The sequence below is a fragment of the Lathyrus oleraceus genome, chromosome 5 (genome assembly GCF_024323335.1).
Source record: "Lathyrus oleraceus cultivar Zhongwan6 chromosome 5, CAAS_Psat_ZW6_1.0, whole genome shotgun sequence".
In the NCBI taxonomy this organism is placed as follows: domain Eukaryota; kingdom Viridiplantae; phylum Streptophyta; class Magnoliopsida; order Fabales; family Fabaceae; genus Lathyrus; species Lathyrus oleraceus.
Genome location: NC_066583.1, coordinates 1,655,994 through 1,668,543, shown reverse-complemented (window position 1 = coordinate 1,668,543; position 12,550 = coordinate 1,655,994).

Here is a 12,550-nt window from a genome sequence, read left to right as displayed (position 1 = left end):
TAATATAATTGTGCATTTGTGTGTTGTTTGATTCTAAAAGTCCAAAGGAATTCTGGGTTTCTATTGACATACTTGTCTATTGGATTGCTACCCATTTGGTCAGATCTTTTCAACTTTAAACTTTTAATTTTTGTACATAGGATAATCTCTTCATCTTCTCCCCATTTCTTTAATTTCAAAATCTCTCCCTCCATTTTAAAAATCTTCTTTGTGTGGACTACTTTTGTTCTGAAACTTTGACCACTTTTACAAAGATAGAAACTTTGGCCTTATGCATTGCATTTTCAAACTTTTTTTCTTAAATCAAACTTGTAAATAAACTTAACTATACTTGAACTAGACTTTCAAAAAGCCAAAAAGAACTAACTCATTTAAATCATTTTAGGCTTTGCGCCTTTCAAACTTAAATTTTGTTAAAATCAACACACTCATTTTGAATTTTTTATCACGAACTACGAGGTTTTGATCCCTCATTTTTATGTTGGTACGTATGCACAAGACCGAAGGTCTTGTCAAACACAAAAAATATAATTAATGAATTCTTTTCTCATCCCCCCATTCTATTTGTTTGTAAACATCACTTTATACCAAGTACATATGCACTCAAAAAGGGCTCCCTAGAAGTACCTATGTCACTTTGGATACTAACACCTTCCCTTTGTGTAACCAACCCCCTTACCTGTGATCTCTGACTTTTATTAGTTTTTATTTGAAAACTTCTTACTTTTTGGGTTTTGTTCGTACTTTTTCCCTTTTCCCTTGGAAACAATAAAAGCGCGGTGACGACTCTTGTTAATTGATCTCTAGCTTGTCAATAGCTTGATGATCATGAATTTCCCGCTACAATTGTGTATAAAATCCCCTATTTCTATATTGTTAATGTTCGATGCATTATAAGAATGATATTGTCACTATAATCCCACAACTAATTAACAAAATTGCTATAATCAATCCCTTACGATATAACTCACTAATCACTACTTTACGTTTCATATCCCTAGTCCACCAGCGTAAGCAGGATTAGGTATTGCAATAAAGTGTTAATTTCTAAGCCATTTCTCGGGGTCTCTTATCCATATTCAATCAACATAAGCACAACAATTGCCCTAGGTCCAATATATAGACTAATGGTCAGTATTCCCTATGTGCCCAAAATCAGATAAAAAGAATATTTCACATAAAAAGCATTAAGAACAAGGTGCAATTGAATAAAATTATAAATTAAATTACTCATGCAATATCAAATCAAACATATGTCCCAATTTCACGTCGCGAAAAATACCTTAGTGCATCGCATGCTCGAAGATAGAACAAAGTCGCCACAAAACTTTATTTATTCTCGAAGGAAAGGGAAAATATCTATAAAACTTATGGGAAGAGAAAAAGGATAAGGAAGTCGGTTATGCAAGGGAAAGGTATTAACATCCCTCACATCCACTATACTAAATGGGAACCATTTTAATTATTCTTTGTTCGAATGGGCGTTATCATCTTAAGGTTACTTGCATAAGAGATCCCTTGAAGGATTGACTTCCAATGGCTCCAAATGCTCTCAAAAATCACTTATGGTGCTATAAACTCGTACTTCTTGTGTAGAAATTCGTAACCCTTGAAAAAGTGCAAGAAGTCCCCTTAAAAAGCCTTCGGAATGGACTAGAACGCGTCAAAAAAGCTCAGAAAAAGGGGCCATCGTGCGCGTGATGACCTGCATCGAGCGATGTAGCTTTTACTTCTCTATCACGCGTGGTGCTACACGATATTGCGCATGATTATTCTAGTAGTTGCACGCTTTTACTCCCCTTTTCACCTAATTTTCACGAAGTCCTTATTTCTCCACACTTAGTTGTTTTCCCCTCATTCTTTGGTCTTTATTCTTCATTTTTGCTCCTCTTTAAATTTTTTTGATCTGTATCTTTGACTAAAACCATGCAATGATGAAATGTCATCACAAACCCAAACTTGAATCGTTGCTTATCCTTAAGTAACTTGCCTGCACTACCAATTCCAAATATAAAACAAGTTGCACAATAATAATTGAACATTACCATATAAATTTTTCTTTACTTGACCAAAGTTCTAACTTCCAACTTTTATCCGAAAAATTCGGAAAACATCCTTAAACTTTGACAAGTACTCAACTTGTCTCTCATCTCACCATGACTCACTCAATGGATAAGGTACTCTCTCAATAAACATGCAAAATATTGTATACTCAGCTTGATCATGTTCTAATATAATTCATCAAAGAAATGAAAACACACACATTTGAGGTCTTTTTTGGTTGTATCTTGGGTTATGTTCGGGTGGGATGTTTTTGGAAAAATAGATTTAAACCTTTGGAGTTAGGTGCCTAGTTCTCCTTTTACCATCATACCCCTTTGTTCTTTTTCGATGGTACTAGAGATTTTTCTATTGTGGTCTTTATTATGCTTAGCACTCTTTTAATATTTTTTTTGAAGAAGTCTCTTTTTCCACTTCTTATTTTCTCACTTTTTTTGAATGTTTGACCAATTTTCTCTTGTACCTAAACCCCAAACTTAAAACTTTACTCACTTCCAAGAGCAACCCCAAACTTAATCTTTTTCATATCACTTAAGAACTATAATTCTACCTAACTCCAAATAAAGGGTGGAAATATAATATCTTTCAAGTAATACGACTAAGAATTAAGGCTAAGTCACTGAAAGAAAGGCTAAGCTCAAATGGTTAGCAACAGATGTACCTATTACTATAGAGTGGTTTAAAAAGCCTTAAAGCTAAAGCAAATGTTTTCCTAAATGTGTGTTAATCAAACCAGATAGCTTTAATCAGAAATAGTTCAAACCTGATAAAGCAATAATGCATGGATACACTCAATAAGAAAGAGTAATAAACAATGGAGTTTATTTGGCTCAAACCTTACTAGTCGAGGTATCTGACGATTGAGTACAAGTACTTTGATTCTTTTCTATCCTCTGCCTTCAAGTTGTAAGTTATTTTCTTGAAGATCAAGTTTCCTTTTAGTTTATTTATTCATTTCTAAAGTTGCAAACTTTGTAAATTTGAAAGAAACAACAGATACAAACTTGTTCATTAAAATAATATAGATAGTAATGGAAGGGGATGATCAAGTGGCTAATTATTCTTATTAAAAGTATTGAATAACATAATGTAAAGTCTTTAAAAACAAAAACTGGTTATAAATGATGTGTTGCCTCCCATCTAACTCTTCTTTTCCGTTATTAGCTTGACGCCCTATGCTTAAGGCATGTCAGGCGCAAGCGATACCATCACGCTGGTCAATTCACTTGTTTTTATTCCTTTGTCAACCTTACTACCTTTTTCTTCCAGTTGGTAGTGTCATACCCTAATTTTGTCCGGGTAGTTTAAAATTGTCATTAGCATTCATAACAATAAAGCATATTTCACAAACTTGGGACTTGGTGGTCCTCTTGGAGGAAGAAACTAGGGTTTTCTTATTGTTGTCACAACATGTGTTTAACAAAGCATCAAAACCCTAATTCACATATCTCTTTGCATTGTGGATCTTGACCAGCTTGCATATAGGTATCTAGAACCCATCAAAGATTCTATGATAAATGAGAGCATCATTGTGCATTTACCTAGTGATGATATGGGTCATTATATTGGTGTGTCTGATTAAACCATGAATAGTTACTACACTGTTTGACTATTTGATTGGTCATTCATTCAATCATGGTGGAACATCATCATAGGTCACCTCATCATTTGTGTTACCCCCAAATCACCTTAAAAGCTTACATGTCATGGAAAACATGGCTTAGTTCATGATTACAAGATGTAAAAACAAGCCCATTGGGTGGATTGGCTCACACGTTTTGTTGGTCATTTTTTGTTCATTGCATCTCATTTTAGATTTATCATTAACATTGCACATCGCATTACTTTGTCCTCACCAGTTGACCAAGGTCAATAAATCAAAATGGTTTGTACTTCCAAGTTTAAATTGCATCATGTCATTTTCACCTTATTACAATAATGGTTAGTTGATGGTTACATGTACCTTAATCCATGGCATGAATCAATTCATTAAATAAAGATTTTATGTCCATTTTGCATTTGATTAAACCTGTAAGAGTTAAGCCCTTGGAATAAGTTAGCATTAGGCCATTTCATGTAATTTCATACCAGCATCATAAATTTGGTCTAGTAAATAAGGAAGTGAGAATTGATGTGAATCTTTGAATCATCATTTTTGATTATAAGATGCCTTTATTTCCACTTCACAAACATATCACATAGATAAATCCATAAGCAATTTTTCTCATTAATACATAAGCTTGGCCAATAAGATATACTTCATTACAAAAATTAGTCGTACATATATAATTTACATAGGATAATCCATGATTTAAATACTATTATATAATGTTGCATCTTATTCTAAGTATATACCTTGCTACATGTTACAATGCTTGAATCAAAGAAAAATGAAAAAGTATGGCAACCCTTGCCATGAAGTCTTCTTACTCCACAAATTCCACTCGGCCGAGCCATCTTGAAATTTGTCCTGGACCTACATGACATCAATAAGTAGTAAAGTAAAGAGTTACATCAAGCCATACGGGGAAAATGATTATGAATGAGCGTGCAAAATTTGCATCAAACAACTGACAGTTTAACCTATGATAATGGCATAGTAGAACACATCATCAGCCAAGCCATTAGCATGATTCAAGAGGAGATATTCTTACTCGCTTTGGGCCTGCAGATCCATGTCCAAACTGAACCAACTGAAGCAAATTTTGACCTGAAAGTTAAAGCTGAAAAGATTGAGTTGATTAGGAAGACACTATAACAACTAATACACATGATACTACCATCCCATTAGTATAATTAATTGAGCAAAATTGAGAAAAATAGGCCGAGCCAAAATAAGTGCAAAACACATCACCAAGCAAACATCGACAAAGCATATCATGATTTAAGATCTCAACCAAAATTTCACAAGTAAGTGTTCACATTGATAAAGCATTAAGACTCACATATGTTTATTGATCACGTAAACACCCAATGTGAAACTCAATCAGGGAAACAAATGGAAGCTGCAATATTTAAAGCATCAAGTAAAAATCTATTCAAGCTAAAATAAATGAAAGCAAACATCAACAATGCATATAGAAATCTAAAGTTTCAACCAAAATCAAGAAATTAACAAGTACAGGTTCACACGAGAAATTTAATTAGAACAAAAAACGGATACTAAAGGACCAAGCCAATTCCATCAAAACACTCACATACATGAAAAATGAAATTCAAGTGATGATGTCATACCAAAATGGGGGGACCACACGGGTTTTTAGAGGATTTTCATACCTCACTACAGATAAACTCACAAACATTTCCAGGTTTCAACACTAACGAATTGGTCCCCACATGATCTTAGAAGGATCTACTACCCAACGGAAATGATTCCATTCACCCTCCCAGCATACAATTCATATATGATGTCAAGAACTAATCATTCCCTCTATAAATAGACGACCCCAATCATTGAAAAGGAGGACAAAATAACCCTCCAGTTACTCTGTAGAAAATCATCCCAAACATCACTGAACGCTCTATTTTTCTAAGGTTGTTCAGTTTCACACAGAGGTTCAACCAACCTTAGCTAAGCCTTAGTTCACTCAAAATAATTAACTCAATACTCACATCAAAAACAAGGAAAGAAGAAGGAGGAAGTTTGAACAGAGACTAAGCACACATAAAGAAGCATTTTACCTGATAACACTTGGCGTGTGGTAGATCATTGGATCTTTTTCATTATCGTTTTTCTTTCACTCTGATCTTGTGATTATATATATGTAACACATCACCATGAATATTGAAGTTGGGGTATAAGGTTGCATTGGGGTTTTGGTTTCGTTGATTTTCATGTGTATATGTTTTGTTTTATTCATGCATTCGCACTACACTTGTTGATTTCTGTGGCAAAGTTTGGAGCGGGTTTGGAGATTAGGATTCATGATGGTTTGTTGATTTGGTTCTATGGTTTCATGGCATGTCCATTTGTTTTTTCTTATCTTTCGTGCGAATGAACAAGAGAAAGGGTGAGTGTTGTGGGTTCAGAAGAAGAAAATAACAATTTCGAGAGAGAAGAGAGTAAGGATTTACTCTGTTTTCTTTCTCTTTGTGCTTTGTTTCTGTTAGTTTATTAATAATGACCGTGTAAATGCTTTCACATATATTAATGGCAGAACATTAGGATAAATTTGAAAAAAAATCATTAATTAGTTGTAACAACTTTAGTTAACGTAATAAGTATTGCATGCAATTTGGACATTCCCAATGATTCCACGTGTTTTCCCATCAGATATAACCGCTACCTAGGGAAGACCAAAGCTCTTTACATGCACGCACGCGGGGCCTCTAGACAGTCATCCATTCGGCTTCCCCAAATTTTACTAGGGTTTTGGTGGATTCAAAGGGTTTTGGGCCTCCAACCCAACCCAAACCCATATAAGGAGTAGCGTTTTGGGCCTCATTGCCCCCTCTATTTGGGCCTCCCCTCCATTTCTCTTTTTGCACTCTAATCTCTTTGTTTTATATATTAATTTCACATCTTACTCTTTCCCTGAAATTATTTGGATTAATAATAATAATATAATAAAATTATTATTTTCTCAATATTTGTTTATTAATATGAATCATAAAAGATATTTATTTTCTACAATTTTGATCTCATCTTTAATTCTATATATTTTTCTTTATCATGATTAAGTGAGTAATTGATTTGGTGAAGTTAACAATTCATTCATTTTATATTCTATTATCCTAAAGTAATATAATTGTCTTCGTTCAACACCAAGTAATCCATTTAAAACCCGATTAATTCTAATAAATTCGATTTCAAATCATTTTTTTTCTAAATTAATACACTTCTAAAAACTTTATTTTATACTTTAAAACTTCGGATGAAAAGGAGAATGAGAGTCGTTCACCTCATTATCTCTCAAATCTTTGAATGATTGGCGCTCTCCATATTGCTCAAATTTTTATCTTTCAATTAAAATACTTTAAATAGACTTGGATAAAGGAATGAATGGTGCTTGCCTCACTATTCCTCGAATAAGCAAGTGGGAGGCACTCGCCTCACTACCGTGCATATTATGTTTCCACAAACAATTTTCAATAATAATTTGAACGAAAAGGAAATAGGAGGTGTTCGCCTTATTATTCCTCGAATAATTGAATGATTGGTGCGTACCATATTGCTCAGTTTTTTTATCATTCCAAATACCAAATACACTAAACTTAATTTCTCACCCCGTGTGACCAACAACTTAACTCTTTTAAAAAAGAACATTGTTCAATCCTTTCTAACGCGCATAACAAACTAGTGTTTAAGCCTCCATTGAGAGTAGAAGAACCAATGTTTAGCCTTTAGATTATGGTATAAACTGTTCGTTCATTAAAAGACACCAATAAATCGTAGTTCGGGGAACTACGAATGATCTGATTTCTTTATTAGGTACGAGATTGCGAGATCTTGATGAGCACACTAATAAAAAACCTCCATTTCCCTCTTTTGAGGTTTCCATTCACTTCTCTTTTCAATCTCTTTATCACTCGAAGAAAACAAATAATATTAACTAGCATTCAAATCTCAAATTAGACTAAAAGGTTCCTGTTGAGTACAATAAACGTGAGGGGTGCTAATACCTTTTCCCTGCGTAATCGACTCCCGAACCCGGATATGGTTGCGACGACCATTATTCTATTTTTAAAGGTTTTATCGATATTTTCCTATTCCTTCATTGGGATGAATAAAGTTCAGTGGCGACTCTGTTTGAATCAATTTTTCCGCGACCATCGCGAGGGATCATATTTTTCGAGATGCGACAGGTAACATGTCTCTAGATCATCCATATATGGTGTCTATTCATACACACTTCCTTGTCCGTCTTAGTTCCATGAACTATGGAACTCTGATTTCCTTATTGCACTATAAGGATACGTAGGCACGAGGGTCCCAATCCTCATCGAGCACTCTATCTATTCCAATTAAGGGTGATGAGACAGTAGCATGACCTAAATCAAAATAAGTCTTCTTAAGACCACCCTCAAAGCTTTTATGAAACCCTCAAACATAACATGGAATGTAATTTAAATTAGGCCCAAATCCCATAGCCTTCCTCGGTCCAGGAGACAACAGGTGGAATAGTTGGGAACACATTTGAGGTCGTTCTCGTGATATTGGAAGACATGGTAATCATACAACTTTTATTGGCGGAAATAAAACCCTTTGAGGGCCCCAACACACTGAGAAATGACAAACCGAATCACTTTTCAAAGGCTTGACATGAAACAAACCATTTTTCACCTTTCTTCCCTCTACCCTTCATATATCTAACACCAAATACGATTTGACTTACAATGATACTACAATATCTTCCTCCTTTTCCTCTACTAAAACAAAGTGACAAGTGATGCGTTGTTTTTCACAAGTGTACGAACGCGTCAGAGTAATATAAAAGATTGTCGAATCCACAGAGACCAAATGTCAATCTATCGTTATCTATTGTTATGGTGTTTATCTAAGGTAATCAAAACAGGGTTTTTAAGAGTGCACAATGAAAAATAAAGTATTAAATTAAATTCAATTAATAAAGACGGGATCGAATGTAATTCACATAATCAATTAATAATCCAAGTACTTGCTAATAAAATTACTTATGGGCAGTGTTTCCTACTTTGAAAAGAACCAATTTAACGGGAACTGTCGCTTTCGCGTATTCAGAACCGAGTTGTACTCCCTAATCAAACCCTCTTATTGTCACTTATAAAAAGGCGCGCATTGCGTTAGAGTAATAAACCTATTTTTAAGAAATATAGTACCTTGACTGAGTTGAAAATTACTTTGACCTGGATTTCTTAACCAAAAGAGGTTCTCACGAACCAGACTCTAAACTTATAAACGCGTTCGAAAAGAGTTTTAAAATCACTTTTCTTTTTAAGTTAAAAACTCCTAATGAACTAAACAAAGCACTTTCGTTGTATTTGAAATAGTTAAAAACAACTAAGTTTAGATAGACGTCAGACGGCTTTCGATCTTACCCAACAGAAATTAAGTGCGGGAAAACTTAAGTTGAAAGTCAAAATAGCCCTTAAGTGTTTCTACGAACAATTGTATGGATTATCGGTTCAATTACGATCCTTACATTCTAACCTTTATAGGTTTAGCTAGACATGGTAAAGTAAAGATGCATTTTAATTTAAATAAAAGTAGTGCAGTGCTGAAAATAAACGAAGTAAAGGCGGTGCGGGAAAGTAAACAAAGTAAAGGCAGTGCGGGAAATAAATAAAGTAAAGTGCGAGTGCGGGAAAGTAAACAAAGTAAAGGCAGTGCGAGAAATAAATAAAGTAAAGTGCGAGTGCGGGAAAGTAAACAAAGTAAAGGCAGTGCGGGAAATAAATAAAGTAAAGTGCGAGTGCGGGAAAGTAAACAAAGTAAAGGATGTGCGGGAAATAAATAAAGTAAAGTGCGAGTGCGGGAAAGTAAAGTAGACAAAGGTAAAGCAATAAAACCTGCTCCAATCGGAGGGTCGAATAAAGTGCGTAACAGAAATAAAAATGGCGGCAGGATTAACTTCCTTCCAAAGTGCTCCAAACTCGATTATAGACTCGATTACACAGTTGTAGCAACACTCTGATGTGAAGCGATTACCACTTTTACACAATACTGATATATGCCTAGTTGTAACTAAGTTTGGTTGATGAAACAAATGAAATTAAGGCTCCATTTATAAGCAAGGAAAATAATGGAAATGACAAGGATGCCCCTCAGTTTGAAAATGGAAGGGAAACATATTGTTCTTGTGGCGCCTACCACAACCTCATGGCGCCCGCCACAAGAGGAAATTATGGCGACCAAGTGGAGATAGTGGGAGATGTGGCAGTTAAGGAGAAGTTGGAACTGGGACACGTCATGGTTGGACCCATGGCGCCAGCCACAGTGGGAGCCACAAGTGTAAAATGCTGATTTTTAGGCTTTTTAACTCATTTTCACTCCTTTTCTCGATCGGGGCTCCGATTAGACTGAAAACCTGAAAACAAAGAAAAACATAGTAATAACATAACAAAATAACAATAAAACAACTAAAATGCATATGAAATCGGAGTTGAAAATACGGTGAATTTCAGTGTCATCAAATTCTCCCACACTTAAACCTTTGCTTATCCTCAAGAAAAACACTTAAAAGCTCAAAGAAGAAAAAAAATGTGTCAACGAGTGATTCGGGCTAGAATGGCTTCTAAGTTTAAGTCGGGATGCAGTGATAGGTATTAACTGAGTGAACTAAGGGTATCGTGATGACACTTATCTGCAGACACGGACATAAACTCCATTCCTATATTAACCAACCCATATTATCCCACAATACCTAGGCCTACCTCTTCATCTCTTTTTGGGTCCTTTTCATTCAGGCGCAATCACATTAAGCCCGTTATCCGTACATGCTTCATAGAAGAGTGACCGGTTAGTGATTCTGATCCTAAACATGGGGTTTCTGGCATATAAATTTGTGTAAACCCTTTTATTTGACCCAAATGCAGTTGTGGGGGATCGGATCGTAATCCGCCCTACCGAGTTCAGCGCCAGATACCTCGGAACCAACTAACAGCGGGTGAGTTTTTTTTCTTTTTCTTTTTCTTTTGCAGCAAATTTTTACAACTTTCTGGTTTAAATGGCTTTGTGAGGGTCAACTATCCCGGAGTTGCCTTTTTCTTTTATTTATTTCACTGGATCATTCACTTATGTTCATCGGTCCCCTACGTAGAGGATGCTTAGGCCGGAGCTGACTGCTGGAATAAACTATTGAGGACTATACTGAAATGATAATTAAGGCCATGGTATATGGGGTTTCAGGAGTGATTCCTATATTCATGAAGTCTATGGTACTAAAACGATACTGATGTTTCAAAAAGTTCTCCCAAGTCACCACATCCTAACTCAAACCTGTCTTAAAGCTCAAAAAAATTTCAGAATAGCACCGTTTTCTTTTGAAAAAAAATTTGGTAGGGCTAAAGGAGTAGGGCTAAAGGAATGGGGAGATTAGGATGTACGAAAGATACACTATACTGGTGACTCGTCAGACACATGCATTTTCTAAAACACTCTAACTAAAAGCAAAATAAAACAAAGTAAACAACTAAAAAGCACTAAAAATAAACAATCTAACTAAAAACAGCAAAGAAAAATAGAAAGCGATAAAATCTCCTCCCACACTTAAATCGAACATTGTCCCTAATGTTTCGAAATAAGATAAGGGGAAAGTAACCTGTCACACTACTGCTGACCACTGGTTGCTTCGCCATCCGGAGGTGGACGACGGGATCTGCTGCGACGACGGTCTCTCTGATCCATCCTGGCCGATAAGGCATCCTGAGCAGTCCTCACCTCTCAAAGGTTGCCTAAAATGGAACCCTGAATGGCCTCCATCGGTGCAAAATGCTCACGGTGGTAGTTCTCCTAACGGGATTGCTCGTTTGTGATCGCAAGCAAAGTCTATGCAACAGTCGTATAGGATCGATCTGTCCTCCGCTGCGATTCTTACATGAAGCTCATGTTGTCCGCCAATTGTTGCTGAATGGTAGAGAGTAGGTCATCACGCCTTTGTTCTCTAGCCATGTGGTCGCGCCACATCTCCTCAGTAATATAGAATCCAGGAGCAAAACCTGCAAAAGAAGAAGATGGTGCGGTGTGTGGTAGTGAAGGGTGATGGGGGGACACATGAGGTACAGGAGATTGCTCTCTTCGATCAAACTCTTCATCAGTGTCGTGTCCCTCCTCATCAAGAACATTAGGAGGAAGTGGACCTAAAACAGGTGGAGCATCTAAAACATAGGCCCATTTCCTTTCATTACGTACATCAGTACGTCTAGTGCACGGTAAGACAGCAGATGGGATAGCTATACCATGAATCATAAGCACATAACCTCCCTTTTTTCTCACTCGGCACAATTTCATATCTCTCTGAAATTTAAGGTTGATTGTGCGAGGAGCTAAAGGAGTTAAGGTAGTTATCTCATTGTTCAGGTTAAGAGCCCGAGCAATAGACGTAATGAGTCCCCCAAAAACAATAGGTCCCGCTTTATTAAGAGTTAAAGCCATATGAGCAATCATAAACGGGACCGAATTAATCCTCCTATTTGTAAGGCTTCCTTGTAAAAATAGAAGCTCCCGAGCATTAACCTTGTTTGGATTCTCCTAGCCAAAAATAGTACATGCCAACAGATATCTAAAAACTCTGATGGTCGGGTTATGGATGGTCGAGGCAAGAATTCCTTCAAAAGAATTTATTGAAGTATTAGACAATCTTTGCCAGAAGGAAAACACCTCGACCGACCAGTCTGAATCCAAAGGGGCCTCACAAATAGCACCTTCCCCATGAGGAATACCTAACAGACCTGCTAGTTCGTCGGTACTAAACTCATACTCAATAATAAACATTCGAAATTTAACAGTACCAATTGTACTAGCAGTGTTAGGACTAACAATATAAATTAAAGAACTTAAAAACTCGACTGT